Below are 12,505 nucleotides of genomic sequence, written 5' to 3'. Positions count from 1 at the left end.
CCTTCCACAGTGATCAATGCGAAGAAATAGAGGAAAACAATAGAATGGGAAAGACTAGAGATGTCATCAAGAAAATTAGAGATATTAGGGAAAATTTCATGCAAAAATGGGCTCAATAAAGGACAGAAATGGTATGGACCTAACAGAAGCAGAAGATATTAAGGAGAGGTGGCAAGAATACACAGAAGAACTGTGCAAAAAAGATCTTCATGACCCAGATAATCACGACAGTGTGTTATCATTAACCTAGAGGCAGACATCCTAGAAAGTGAAGTCAAGTGGGCCTTAGGAATCATCACCACTATGAACAAAGCTAATGGAGGTGATGGAATTACAGTTGAGCTATTTCAAATCCTAAAAGATGATGCTGTTAAAGTGCTGCACTCAATATGTCAGCAAATTTGGAAAACTCAGTAGTGGCCAGAGGACTGGAAAAGGTCCGTTTTCATTCCAATCCCAAAGAAAGGTGATGCCAAAGAATGCTCAAACTACTGCACAACTGCACTCATCTCACACTCTAATAAAGTAATGCTCAAAATTCTCCAAGCCAGGCTTCAGCAATACGTGAACTGTGAACCTCTAGATGTTCAAGGTGGTTTCAGAAACAGCAGAGGAACCAGAGATCAAATTGCCAACATCCGCTGGATCATCGAAAAAGCAAGAGAGTTCCAGATAAACATCTATTTCTGCTTTATTGACTATGCCAAAGCCTTAGACTGTGTGGATCACAATAAACTGTGGAAAATTCTGAAAGGGATGGGAATACCAGACCACCTGACCTGCCTCTTGAGAAACCTGTATGCAGGTCAGGAAGTAACAGTTAGAACTGGACATGGAACAACAGACTGGTTCCAAATAGAAAAAGGAGTATGTCAAGGCTATATATTGTCACCCTGTCTATTTAACTTATATGCAGAGTACATCATGAGAAATGCTGGGCTGGAAGAAGCACAAGCTGGAATCAAGATTGCTGGGAGAAATATCAATAAACTCAGATATGCAGATGACACCACCCTTATGGCAGAAAGTGAAGAAGAACTAAAGAGCCTCTTGATGAAAGTGAAAGAAGAGAGTGAAAAGGTTGGCTTAAAGCTCAATGTTCAGAAAACTAAGATCATGGCATCTGGTCCCATTACTTCATGGCAAATAGGTAGGGAAATAGTGGAAACAGTGGCAGACTTTACTTTTGGGGGCTCCAAAATCACTGCAGATGGTGATTGCAGCCATGAAATTAAAAGATGCTTACTCCTTGGAAGGAAAGTTATGACCAACTTGCTGTTGCTGCTGCTGCTGCTAAGTTGCTTCAGTCGTGTCCAACTCTGTGCGACCCCATAGATGGCAGCCCACCAGGCTCCGCCGTCCCCGGGATTCTCCAGGCAGGAACACTGAAGTGGATTGCCATTGCCTTCTCCGATGACCAACCTAGACAGCATATTAAAGCAGAGACATTACTTTGCCAACAAAGGTCCATCTAATCAAGGCTATGGTTTTTCCAGTAGTCATATATGGATGTGAGAGGTGGACTATAAAAAAAGCTGAGCGCTGAAGAATTGATACTTCTTAACTGTGGTGTTGGAGAAGACTCTGGAGAGTACCTTGGACTGCAAGGAGATCCAACTAGTCCATTCTAAAGGAGATCAGTCCTTAATGTTCATTGGAAGGACTGATGTTGAAGCTGAAACTCCAATACTTTGGCTACCTGATGCAAAGAGCTGACTCATTTGAAAAAACCTTGATGCTGGGAAAGATTGCAGGCAGGAGAAGGGGAAGACAGAGGATGAGATGGTTAGATGGCATCACTGACTCAATGGATATGGGTTTGGGTAAACTCCAGGAGTTGGTTATGGGCAGGGAGGCCTGGCATGCTGCAGTTCATGGGGTCGCAAAGAATTGGACATGACTGAGCAACTGAACTGAACTGAACTGAACTGACAAACTTAGACAGCATATTAAAAACCAGAGACATCACTTTACCAACAAAGGTCCAAATAGTCAAAGCTATGGCTTTTCCAGTAGTCATGTACAGATGTGAGAACTGGACCTTAAAGAAGGCTGAGCGCCAAAGAACTGATGCTTTCAAACTGTGGTGTTGGAGAAGACTCTTGAGAATCCCTTGGACTGCAAGATCAAATCAGTCAATCCTAAAGGAAATCAACCCCAAGCATTCATTGGAAGGACTGATGCTGAAGCTGAAGCTCCAATACTTTGGCCACCTGATGCGAAGAGCTGACTCGTTTGAAAAGACCCTGATGCTGGCAAAGATTGAGGGCAGGAGGAGAAGGGGATGACAGAGGATGAGATGGTTAGATGGCATCACTGACTAAATGGACATGAGTTTGAGAAAACTTCAGAAGATGGTGAAGAACAGGCAAGCCTGGCATGCTGCAGTCCATGGCTTCACAGAGAGTGGGACACAACATAATGACTGAACAAAAACAACCATCCAAACTCTATATTCTTACAGGCTTGTGGTGACTACAGACTCTGAAATAGATTACTTCAATGTGTAAAAAGTCTAGCTATTAGCACACAGACATGTAGTAAAAGTGTCTGGGTTCAAAATCTAACTCTACTGTGTACTAATATTTGTTTGTACTTATATGTTACTTTAATTCTTGATGCCTCAACTTCCTGATCTGTAAAATGAAAATAATAATTGTATGTGCCTTAAAGGGCTATGGTGAAGAGTAAATGAGAAATATATTTAAATCACTTAGAACAAACCCTAGTTAGAGTAAATATTCAATAATTATGAGCCATGGTCTTTAAAGTGAAATGACATCTCCAGGGAGACAAGAGGAGAAGGGTCTAGGATACAGCCACAAGGAGCTTCAGCATTTGAAGATTAGGAAGAGAAGGTGAAATCTTCAAAGGAAAATAAGTAGCCAAAGGTGCTAAGAAAGTCAGAGGGTGTCACAGCAATCAGGGGAAAAACAGGTTTATCAGGAAGAAGTTGGTAAAAACATACCAAAAACTAAAAAGAGTTTAAGGAAGGTGGGAATTGAATATTGTCTTTTGAAGTCTTTAGGTCCTTGGCATTCTCAACAAGAAACAATCAATGAAATGGTGTGAGAATGGAAGTAAATGGTGCTCAAATGAAGAACCTAGGGGAGATGAGGAGGTCTGGCTGTGACAGGCAGAAGCCTGCTGGGGAATAGCTGAACGGTCTTAGAGGACCCCAGGAAGACTTTTTTAGAGACTAACATAGAAGAGACTAGAGTATGTTCAAATGCCTGTGATCCATGTGTGTGTGCTAAGTTGCTTCCATCACGTCCAACTCTGTGCTACACTATGGACTGCTGCCCACCAGGCTCCACTGTCCATGGGATTCTTCAGGCAAGAATACTGGAGTGGGTTGCCATGCCCTCCAACAGGGCATGTTCTCGACCCAGGGATCAAACCTGCAACTCTTAAGTCTAACTTGCATTGGCAGGTGGGTTCTTTATCACTAATGCCTCCTGGGGAGCCCATGAAACCCATGGATGGGTGGTAAATGTTGCAATCCTGATCACAGCCTTCTCAACTTACAAGGAACAGAAAACTACTCTTACTTCTCAGGAACTCTTGCTGATAATCTAAGTGAAGCGATATACCCATAGAAAAATGCCTACAGACCTCTACTAAACCACTTATCATGCTGAAATTATTGGTATACTTGCTATTTCACTCATTAAAATAGAATGCATTTCAGTGTAGGGATGGCTTATCTACTCCCATGCCTGGCATGTTCAATTCACTGGTCAAACAAGAAAGTCTAGCCCATGAATGAAATTAGTTCCATTTACTTGTTAAACACACATATCCAGTTCTCCTCATTTTCAAAAAAATAGTCTGGCCAGAGAGAAAAACTATGAACTTTTTTTTAAGGCCTAGATAAAGAGATTTCTAATCTAGACTTGAACTTAACTTTTTAACATGTGTTAGAACAGATAAAGCTACACAGATGGTAAGATTTCCTCTCTAACTTTCCTGTAAGTACTGTATTTTATACATTTCTGTACCTTCCACTGAGTCCAGCAAGGCACTAAACATAAAGGAAGAGGTTCAATAAATATTTATTGACTGATCTTTCTTTTACCTTCATGAAATTTTATATATATGAAGCGGAAACACTACCACTGAATATTGCGATAAAACAGTAATTTCTTTTCAGTACTGGTCGAACAGCTTGTGTCTCCCAACCATTTTACAAAAGAATGTTCACACAAAACAGCAGGTAAATGAATCATGGTAAGACCATTCATTTGCCACATAAAATAGATGTATTGGTCTCTGTGCAATATGCAATCATTTTTAGCTCTCGGGTGATTAAATTGCAAGCTTAAGTTCTAATTGTTTACATTTGTTGTGTTGAAAATGGATAATAAAGTTAATCTTCTCTCAGGAACCCCCCTGATGGGCAGAGAAGTTGTCTAGCAGTATAAAAACAAGATCTTTTTCAGTAAGAAACATTTACACAGTGACCAATCTATTGTTCTCTAGGATGAACCAGTACAAGGACATTTTCTTTCTGTGCAAAATATAGTCATTTTATAATATTTTGTTGCTTCTGCTCCTTCTGCCTCAGGCACAGATGCAGTAAGAGAACTGAAAAGTCAGAAAAACCGTTAGAATTCAAGTGTTCTGATATTCAATCTTTCTTGACTAAAGCAACTCAGCAAAGGATGTTATTTCCAGTCCCAGTACATCAGAAAAGTGTCACTAAATGCACATTTCCGTGGCAAAGTTCACTGATTCATCTATATCTGTGTTTTCAGAAGTAAAATAATATTTTCTGGAAGAAAAAAATTAATAGGGACATTTAAGCTGCAAATTCAGGACAATACTTGGTGAAAAACATGGGCCCTGTCATTAGGTGAACGGTATTTTTAGGTCTGGGGCAGAAGAAAACCCTTCTCTCAGTCATTCTGGCATACTCATGCTCCCAAAGAAAGTGCAGAATTGCATTTTTACTTCAAGCCATAAAATAAGCTGCTGTACTAGACTAGGGCATTTAAAGTCTATGTGACTTCTGGGAAAGATTATATAAACACATGAGTCTAGCTCTCCTTCCAAAATCCCACTGAAGTCACCCATGGAATATTCAAATGGAAATATTGCCTGAGTACCAAACGCTAGAAGAGATCTCCATCACTTCATTCCAGAAATTAAAAAAAAAAAAAAGGATGGAAAGCTTCCATGTCAGTCAAAATATTGGGTAAGGTAGGGACTTCCCTGTTGGTCCAGTGGTCAAGAATCTGCTTTCCAATGCAAGGGATGCATGTTCAATCCCTGGTTGGGAAACTAAGGTCCCACATGCCATGGGATAACTAAGCCCAAGGACCACACCTACAGAGAAGGCCAAACACAGCAATGAGGATCCCGTGCACCACAACTAAGACTCCAGGCAGTCAAGTAAGTAGATAGATATAAATAAATACTTTAAAAATATATTGGGTAATAAGAGGATACTTCAGTCATCCTTATAAACTAGAGAAAACAGCCAGAGACAAGAGCAAAACAACATGACCAGGAGTAGATGTCTTCTGTCTGTTGTTTTAGACCCACAGCCAACACTGAAAGGCTCCATGCTTTGCTTCTAACACAGGCAGAACCAAAGCAGGCATGGAAGTAGACATATGGAATACGGGAAACAACTAATTTGTAATATAGCACAGAGACGTAGCCCTGTGCCATGATGTCCCCCAGCACAATTTCCCTCTTAGACATTCTCATATTGATCAGTTCAGTTCAGTTCAGTCGCTCAGTCATGTCAGACTCTTTGCAAACCCATGGACTACAGCACGACAGGCCTCCCTGTCCATCACCAACCCCTGGAGTTTACTAAACTCATGTCCACTGAGTAGGTGACACCATACAACCATCTCATCCTCTGTTGTCCCCTCCTCCTCCTGCCTTCAATCTTTCCCAGCATCAGGGTCTTTTCAAATGAGTCAGTTCTTCACATCAGCTGGCCAAAATATTGGAGATTCAGCTTTAGCATCAGTCCTTCCAATGAATATTCAGGACTGATTTCCTTTAGGATGGACTGGTTCAATCGCCTTGCAGTCCAAGGGATTCTCAAGAGTCTTCTCCAACACTACAGCTGAAAAGCATCAATTCTTCAGCACTCAGCTTTCTTTATAGTCCAACTCTCACATCCATACATAACTACTGGAAAAACCATAGCTTTGACTAGATGGCCCTTTGCTGGCAAAGTAATGTCTCTGCTTTTTAATATGCTGTCTAGGTTGGTCATACTTTTCTTCCAAGGCGTAAGCATCTTTTAATTTCATGGCTGCAGTCACCATCTGCAGTGATTTTGGAGCCCCAAAAAGTAAAGTCTGACACTGTTTCCACTGTTTCCTTATCTATTTGCCATAAAGTGATTGGACCAGATACCGTGATCTTAGTTTTCTGAATATTGAGCTTTAAGCCAACATTTTCACTCTCCTTTTTCACTTTCATCAAGAGGCTCTTTAGTTCTTCTTCACTTTCTGCCATAAGGGTGGTGTCATCTGCATATCTGAGTTTATTGATATTTCTCCTGGCAATCTTGATTCCAGCTTGTGCTTCTTCCAGCCCAGTGTTTCTCATGATGTACTCTGCATATAAGTTAAATAGACAGGGTGACAATATACAGCCTTGATGTACTCCTTTTCCTATTTGGAACCAGTCTGTTGTTCCATGTCCAGTTCTCACTGTTGCTTCCTGATCCGCATACAGGTTTCTCAAGAGGCAGGTCAGGTGGTCTGGTATGCCCATCTCTGTCAGAATTTTCCACAGTTTATTGTGATCCACACAATCTAAGGCTTTGGCATAGTCAATAAAGCAGAAATAGATGTTTATCTGGAACTCTCTTGCTTTTTCGATGATCCAGCGGATGTTGGCAATTTGATCTCTGGTTCCTCTGCCTTTTCTAAAACCAACTTGAACATCTGGAAGTTCACAGTTCACATAGTAATGAAGCCTAGCTTGGAGAATTTTGAGCATTACTTTATTAGAGTGTGAGATGAGTGCAGTTGTGCGGTAGTTTGAGCATTCTTTGGCATCACCTTTCTTTGGAATTGGAATGAAAACTGACCTTTTCCAGTCCTGTGGCCACTACTGAGTTTTCCAAATTTGCTGACATATTGACTGCAGCACCTTCACAGCATCATCTTTTAGGATTTGAAATAGCTCAACTGGAATTCCATCACCTTCACTAGCTATGTTCGTAGTGATGCTTCCTAAGGCCCACCTGACTTTGCATTCCAGGATGTCTGGCTCTAGGTGAGTGATCACACCATCGTGATTATCTGGGTCATGAAGATCTTTTTTGTACAGTTCTTCTGTGTATTCTTGCCACCTCTTCTTAATATCTTCTGCTTCTGTTAGGTCCATACCATTTCTGTCCTTTATCGAGCCCATCTTTGCATGAAATGTTCCCTTGGTATCTCTAATTTTCTTGAAGAGATCTCCAGTCTTTCCTATTCTATTGTTTTCCTCTATTTCTTTGGACTGATCACTGCGGAAGGCTTTCTTATCTCTCCTTGCTATTCTTTGGAACTCTGCATTGAAATGGGTATATCTTTCCTTTTCTCCTTTGCTTTTCACTTCTCTTTTTTCACAGCTGTTTGTAAGGCCTCCTCAGACAGCCATTTTTGCTTTTTTTGCATTTCTTTTTCTTGGGGATGGTCTTGATCCCTGTTTCCTGTACAATGTCACGAACCTCCATCCACAGTTCATCAGACAGTCTGTCTATCAGATCTAATCCCTTGAATCTATTTCTCACTTCCACTGTATAATCAGAAGGGATTTGATTTAGGTCATCCCTGAATAGTCTGTGGCGTTTTTGTTGATTTGGTGGTTTGTTTCTTCCCTAATTCCTTCTGTGTAGATTTGAAGGAACTCTGAAACATTTGGGGAGAACAGGAAGCATACCAATTTCCAGTAGTACCCACTCAACTCCTACAAAGATTGGCAAGCACAAGCAACCTTCTGGGAGTAAAAGAACACTGAAAATATCATGAGATCTGAAAATGTTAAGAGTATATAAGTGAAGGGAAGCACTTAGAAAAATGGCACAGCTGTTGACCCACCAGGTGTTTTTTGAGCATGCCATGAGCCAGGTGAAGAAAGGAAACAAAACAGTAAAGACATCTTCCTTCTTTTGAGGAAGTAGTTGGCTACCTTGTATGTTGACTTACTGACTTACTACTGGAATCAAATAAGCCTTTGCATGCCTAGGAGCTCAGTCATGTCCAAATCTTTGTGACCCCATGGACTGTAGCCCACCAGGCTCCTCTGTCCATGAGATTCTCCAGGCAAGAATACTGGAGGGGGTTGCCATGCCCTCTCCAGGGGATCTTCCCAACCCAGGGATTGAACCCATCTCTCCTGTGTCTCCTGCATTGCAGGCAGATGCTTTACCTGGTGAGTCCATCAAATAAGCCTTTAGAAAATGTGTAACCCATGTATAGTAAGATTCAAGGGACCACTGGATTGATAGTGTAGTGAGAGGGACAAATCTAAGACTAAAAACTCACTGAAAATGAAAGCAGAGTCACTAAGTTAAAGCCACAAGGGAGGCAGTTAAGAACAGAAAATCAAGTCACTGTTAGATAAAAATGAGAAATTCACTCAGCACTCCCATGAAAGCCCTAAAAATTTTAAATTATGAGACAAAATAAGTGAGAGAGAGAGAGAGAGATCCCAGTGTTTAAACCGTTGGTTCAATGGAATTCCAGAATTCCAGAAAGAAAGAGACAAAATAAAGTAATAATAGAAGAAAACTTTGCTCATATAAGAAAGACCTACTTCTTTGTGAAATTGACAAACTATTTCTAATATTCATATATGAAAAATCTAAGCCCCTAAAAAAAACCCCAAACTGTTGAAAAAGAACCAAATTGAGGATTAACCCTATCTGATTACAAGACTTCCTATAAAGCAAGAGTATTTAAGATAATATTGCATTGGAGTAGAGATAGAGAAAGTATTCTGGGACAGACTGAGGAGTGCAGAATGGACTCACTCCTATATGTTCAAAAGACTTCTGACAAAGGCAAAAAATCACTTCAGTAGGGGGAAGGAAAGTCTCTTCAAAAAATGTGAATAAATATTCATATTTTCAATATATTCATATTCATATAAAGAATCTTGATCTTTGTGTGCCATACCATATAAAAATTTAATTCACAATAGAATATGGGACCAAATTTAAAAGTTAAAATTATAAGGCTTCTAAAAGGAAACACATGAGAATATTTTCACAAGAAAGTTGAAATAAGCATATAATTTTTTTTTTTACAAAGCAATAACCAGAATAGAAAAAATTGAAAAATTAGAACTTATCAAAATGTATAACCATTGTTCATCAAAAGACCTCATTAAGTAAATGAATAGGCAAGCCATAGACTGGGAGATATTCTCAGAATATGAGGTAGTTAGATAGCATCACCGACTCAATGGACATGAATTTGAGCAAACTCCAGAAGACAGTGGAGGACAGAAGAGGCCGGTGTGCTTCAGTCCATGGGGTCACAAAGAGTCAGACACAACTTAGCAACTGAACAACAATAACTAATATATAACAAAGTTTGTGTATACAGAATATATAAGAAATTCCTACAATTCAAAATAAAAACACATATGATACAATAAAATTGAGCAAAAGACTCAGACAAATCACAATGAGATACACAAATGGCAATAAGAAAGAGAATTTCGTGCAATACCATCAAACATTAGGGAAATGCAAAATAAAATTAAACAGGTACATACCACATATCAAAATGGATAAAATAATACTATCAATACCAAATAGAGGGTGTGAGACAACTAGAATCCTCATACATTTCTGACAGGGGTGTAAAATGGAACAACTATTTCAGAAAATAGTTTGGCAGTTTTTTACAGGGTTAAAAAATTCACCTACTCTACTGCCCACATATTTTTCCCAGAGAGATAAAAACGTATGTCCATAGACAACTTGCATAGGAATGTTCATAGAAGTTTAGTTCATAATAGCCCAAACTGATAACAACCCAAATGTTTAGCAACAGATTTTTGCATTTCACTCTATGTAAATTTTGCATCATAAAAATAAAAAGTTATAAAAGAAAGAACTGAGTCTGAAAATTCACAATGTGCTTCATGTTCTAAGAAAGCCTGATCAACAAAATCACACTTGGTATAATTGAGTCAGATGGCTCAAAATGGAGTAAAATCAAGTTGCATACAGATTTCTTTCAAGGACACTCAATCACAGAACACTATGTAAGAATATCTTTACCATTACAGATTAAAGGGTAATGGTGCCAGAATTCAGTATGTGGCAAAGTTGTCATCAATGTGTGAAGTCAATTAAAATACAACCTCAGGTATGGGAGGACTGAAAATACACCAACCTCTCAAATATTCTTCCAGAAAAAATTTAACCCAGAAACCAAAAGTCTAGGTTTATAATACCAACTTAAATTAACAACAATCAGGAAGGAATTTGGATAGGAATCCAAATCATTGTAGGAAATAAAACAAGCAGTAAAAAAAAATTGAATTTTTTTTAAAAAGGTGAGAAACAGTACATATGCAGGCAGAGAAAATATGATTTTAAAAAGGACTTACAATCCCTTATTGAAGAGATTCTTAAAAGGACTGAGTAGTTGACATATACAGAAAAAGGTGAGAGGCAATTTTACTGCAGAGGAGAAAGAAAATCATACTGATTTTACCATATATTTACCCTGTCCATGTAGTACCATTTACTACAGGTTCTTCCACTGTAGAGTGGATCCTTCATGTCCCTCATGAGGTTGACCCTCAAAAACTGTGACTTTGGCAGAGCGGGCAGGAGGGCTCCGGATCCCTGCCCTCTCCCCAGACCCGAGCGCTCTGCCGAGCAGCGGTGGCGGCCGCGGGGTTCCGCCTTCAAGTCCCCGCCAGCCCGGAGCCCGCGAGGGCATAAGGTCGGTCCCTACCCGGCGAGAGGATGGTCATCCATGAGTTCATCTCCTCCTCCTCGGGCTTCGTGGCAATAAAGAAGAAACAGCAGGATGTGGTTAGATTTCTAGAAGCCACAAGATAGAGGTTGAGGAGGTGGACATCACCATGTCAGAAGAGCAGAGGCAGTGGATGTATAAGAACATCCCCCTGGAGAAGAAACCCACTTAGGGCAACCCTCTGGCACCTCGGATATTTAATGATGACCAATACTGTGGAGATTATGACAGTTTTTTTTTAATCCAAGGAGAGCAATACAGTCTTTCATTCTTAGGCCTGAAATCACAGTTGGCGTCAAAGGCAGAACCTTAGCGAAGACAAGTGGAAGAGGATGTAGATGTATTTCGGAGATCCTGCTGGTACTCAGCACACAGCTGCTAACCTAATGCATCACTGTGACGGAAGCCACATACATTTTCAGTAACTTTGCTTGTCATGGAAAAGGTGTTTGGGGAAGACTTGGGTCTAATGGGATTACACGATTGCTTTAAACCAAATCAGGACTGGGGTGGGTTTTTTCTTATTTTCAGAATTACCTGCAGTTGCCTCACTTTACTCAGAGGATCTGTCACCTGTTCCAGGCGTGCTTCCTGAATGACTGAGTGATAAGCGGGTGGCACCATCAGGGAGAAAATATTGGATCGGCCCTGGTTTGCAGTCGATGCCAGGATTGCTCAAACCTGCTTCTCTTCAAACTACCTAGGTGATAATCCTTGAAATTAGTCTGCCAGGCTATTAGAATATTTTGATCAGAAAGAAAAATAGCAATGTTGGTTGACAAAGGGCTTAAGGTCTTTGCTGCAGAATCAAATATCACTATTCCAGTGCTTTGTCATAACTGTAGAAAAAATTAGATGTTCTAGCCTCCTTTTGGTGATGAAAATTCTTACCCCCATAAATCCTCCAAGCCCTTCCTGATGTGTCCAGAAATCACAGTTGATTACAGCATGTGATCAGAACCAAGTTATAGGGATGAAAAGAATTGCTATTTTGAAAAATATATGCTTCTTTATCTCTTGCAAGGGGCAAGTCTCACCTAATGCATAAGATTGCTTAAAAGATATATTTTAAAAGGTGCACTAATTAGATAGTAAATGTATAGGGACATTATCTGACTTGTATCTGAAAGCATTTCAGCTCTAGCAACTTAGTATTCACAAGTGCACATAGATTTTAAAATGCAGTCCCCCTAACTAGTAGTATTTTGTGAAAGGATTATATTTCTTGAGAAAGGAAGATCTTAGTTAGATGTATTTTGTGAACTCTTGATGAGGCATATTAAAAGATAACTAATATTGCTGTACATTTTAGTATTTTTTCCTGTGTCACTGGTCCTCTAACTCTGCCAACTCATATTTCTGGCCACTGCACAGTCCCAGATTTTCAGAGTAATGTAGGCACATGTTCTCATTCCATTATAAGTACCAGTGATTTTTCAGAACAGAGTACATACAGGAAAGAGGCTGTCAGAGATTCACTCTGGATTGTACACGGCATGTGAAATCTCTCTTTGAAGTGGTTGCAAATAAATACAGAACCTGTC

At 39.8% G+C, this 12,505-nt stretch overlaps 2 pseudogenes; one reads left to right on the top strand and one right to left on the bottom strand.

The window, feature by feature from the left end:
• The window catches only part of LOC145545637 (small ribosomal subunit protein eS17 pseudogene), a 54,459-nt pseudogene extending 43,534 nt beyond the window's left edge, over window positions 1–10,925 (bottom strand).
• A 26-nt stretch (window positions 10,926–10,951) lies between these two features.
• On the top strand, window positions 10,952–11,274 carry LOC145544639 (SH3 domain-binding glutamic acid-rich-like protein 2; annotated as a pseudogene).
• Window positions 11,275–12,505: the final 1,231 nt, after the last annotated feature.

The sequence above is a fragment of the Giraffa tippelskirchi genome, chromosome 4, assembly GCF_054371585.1.
Source record: "Giraffa tippelskirchi isolate mGirTip1 chromosome 4, T2T-mGirTip1v1.2.pri, whole genome shotgun sequence".
Lineage (NCBI taxonomy): Eukaryota > Metazoa > Chordata > Mammalia > Artiodactyla > Giraffidae > Giraffa > Giraffa tippelskirchi.
The sequence above is the reverse complement of the archived record's forward strand: the minus strand, read 5'-3'. Positions and strand labels throughout refer to the sequence as shown.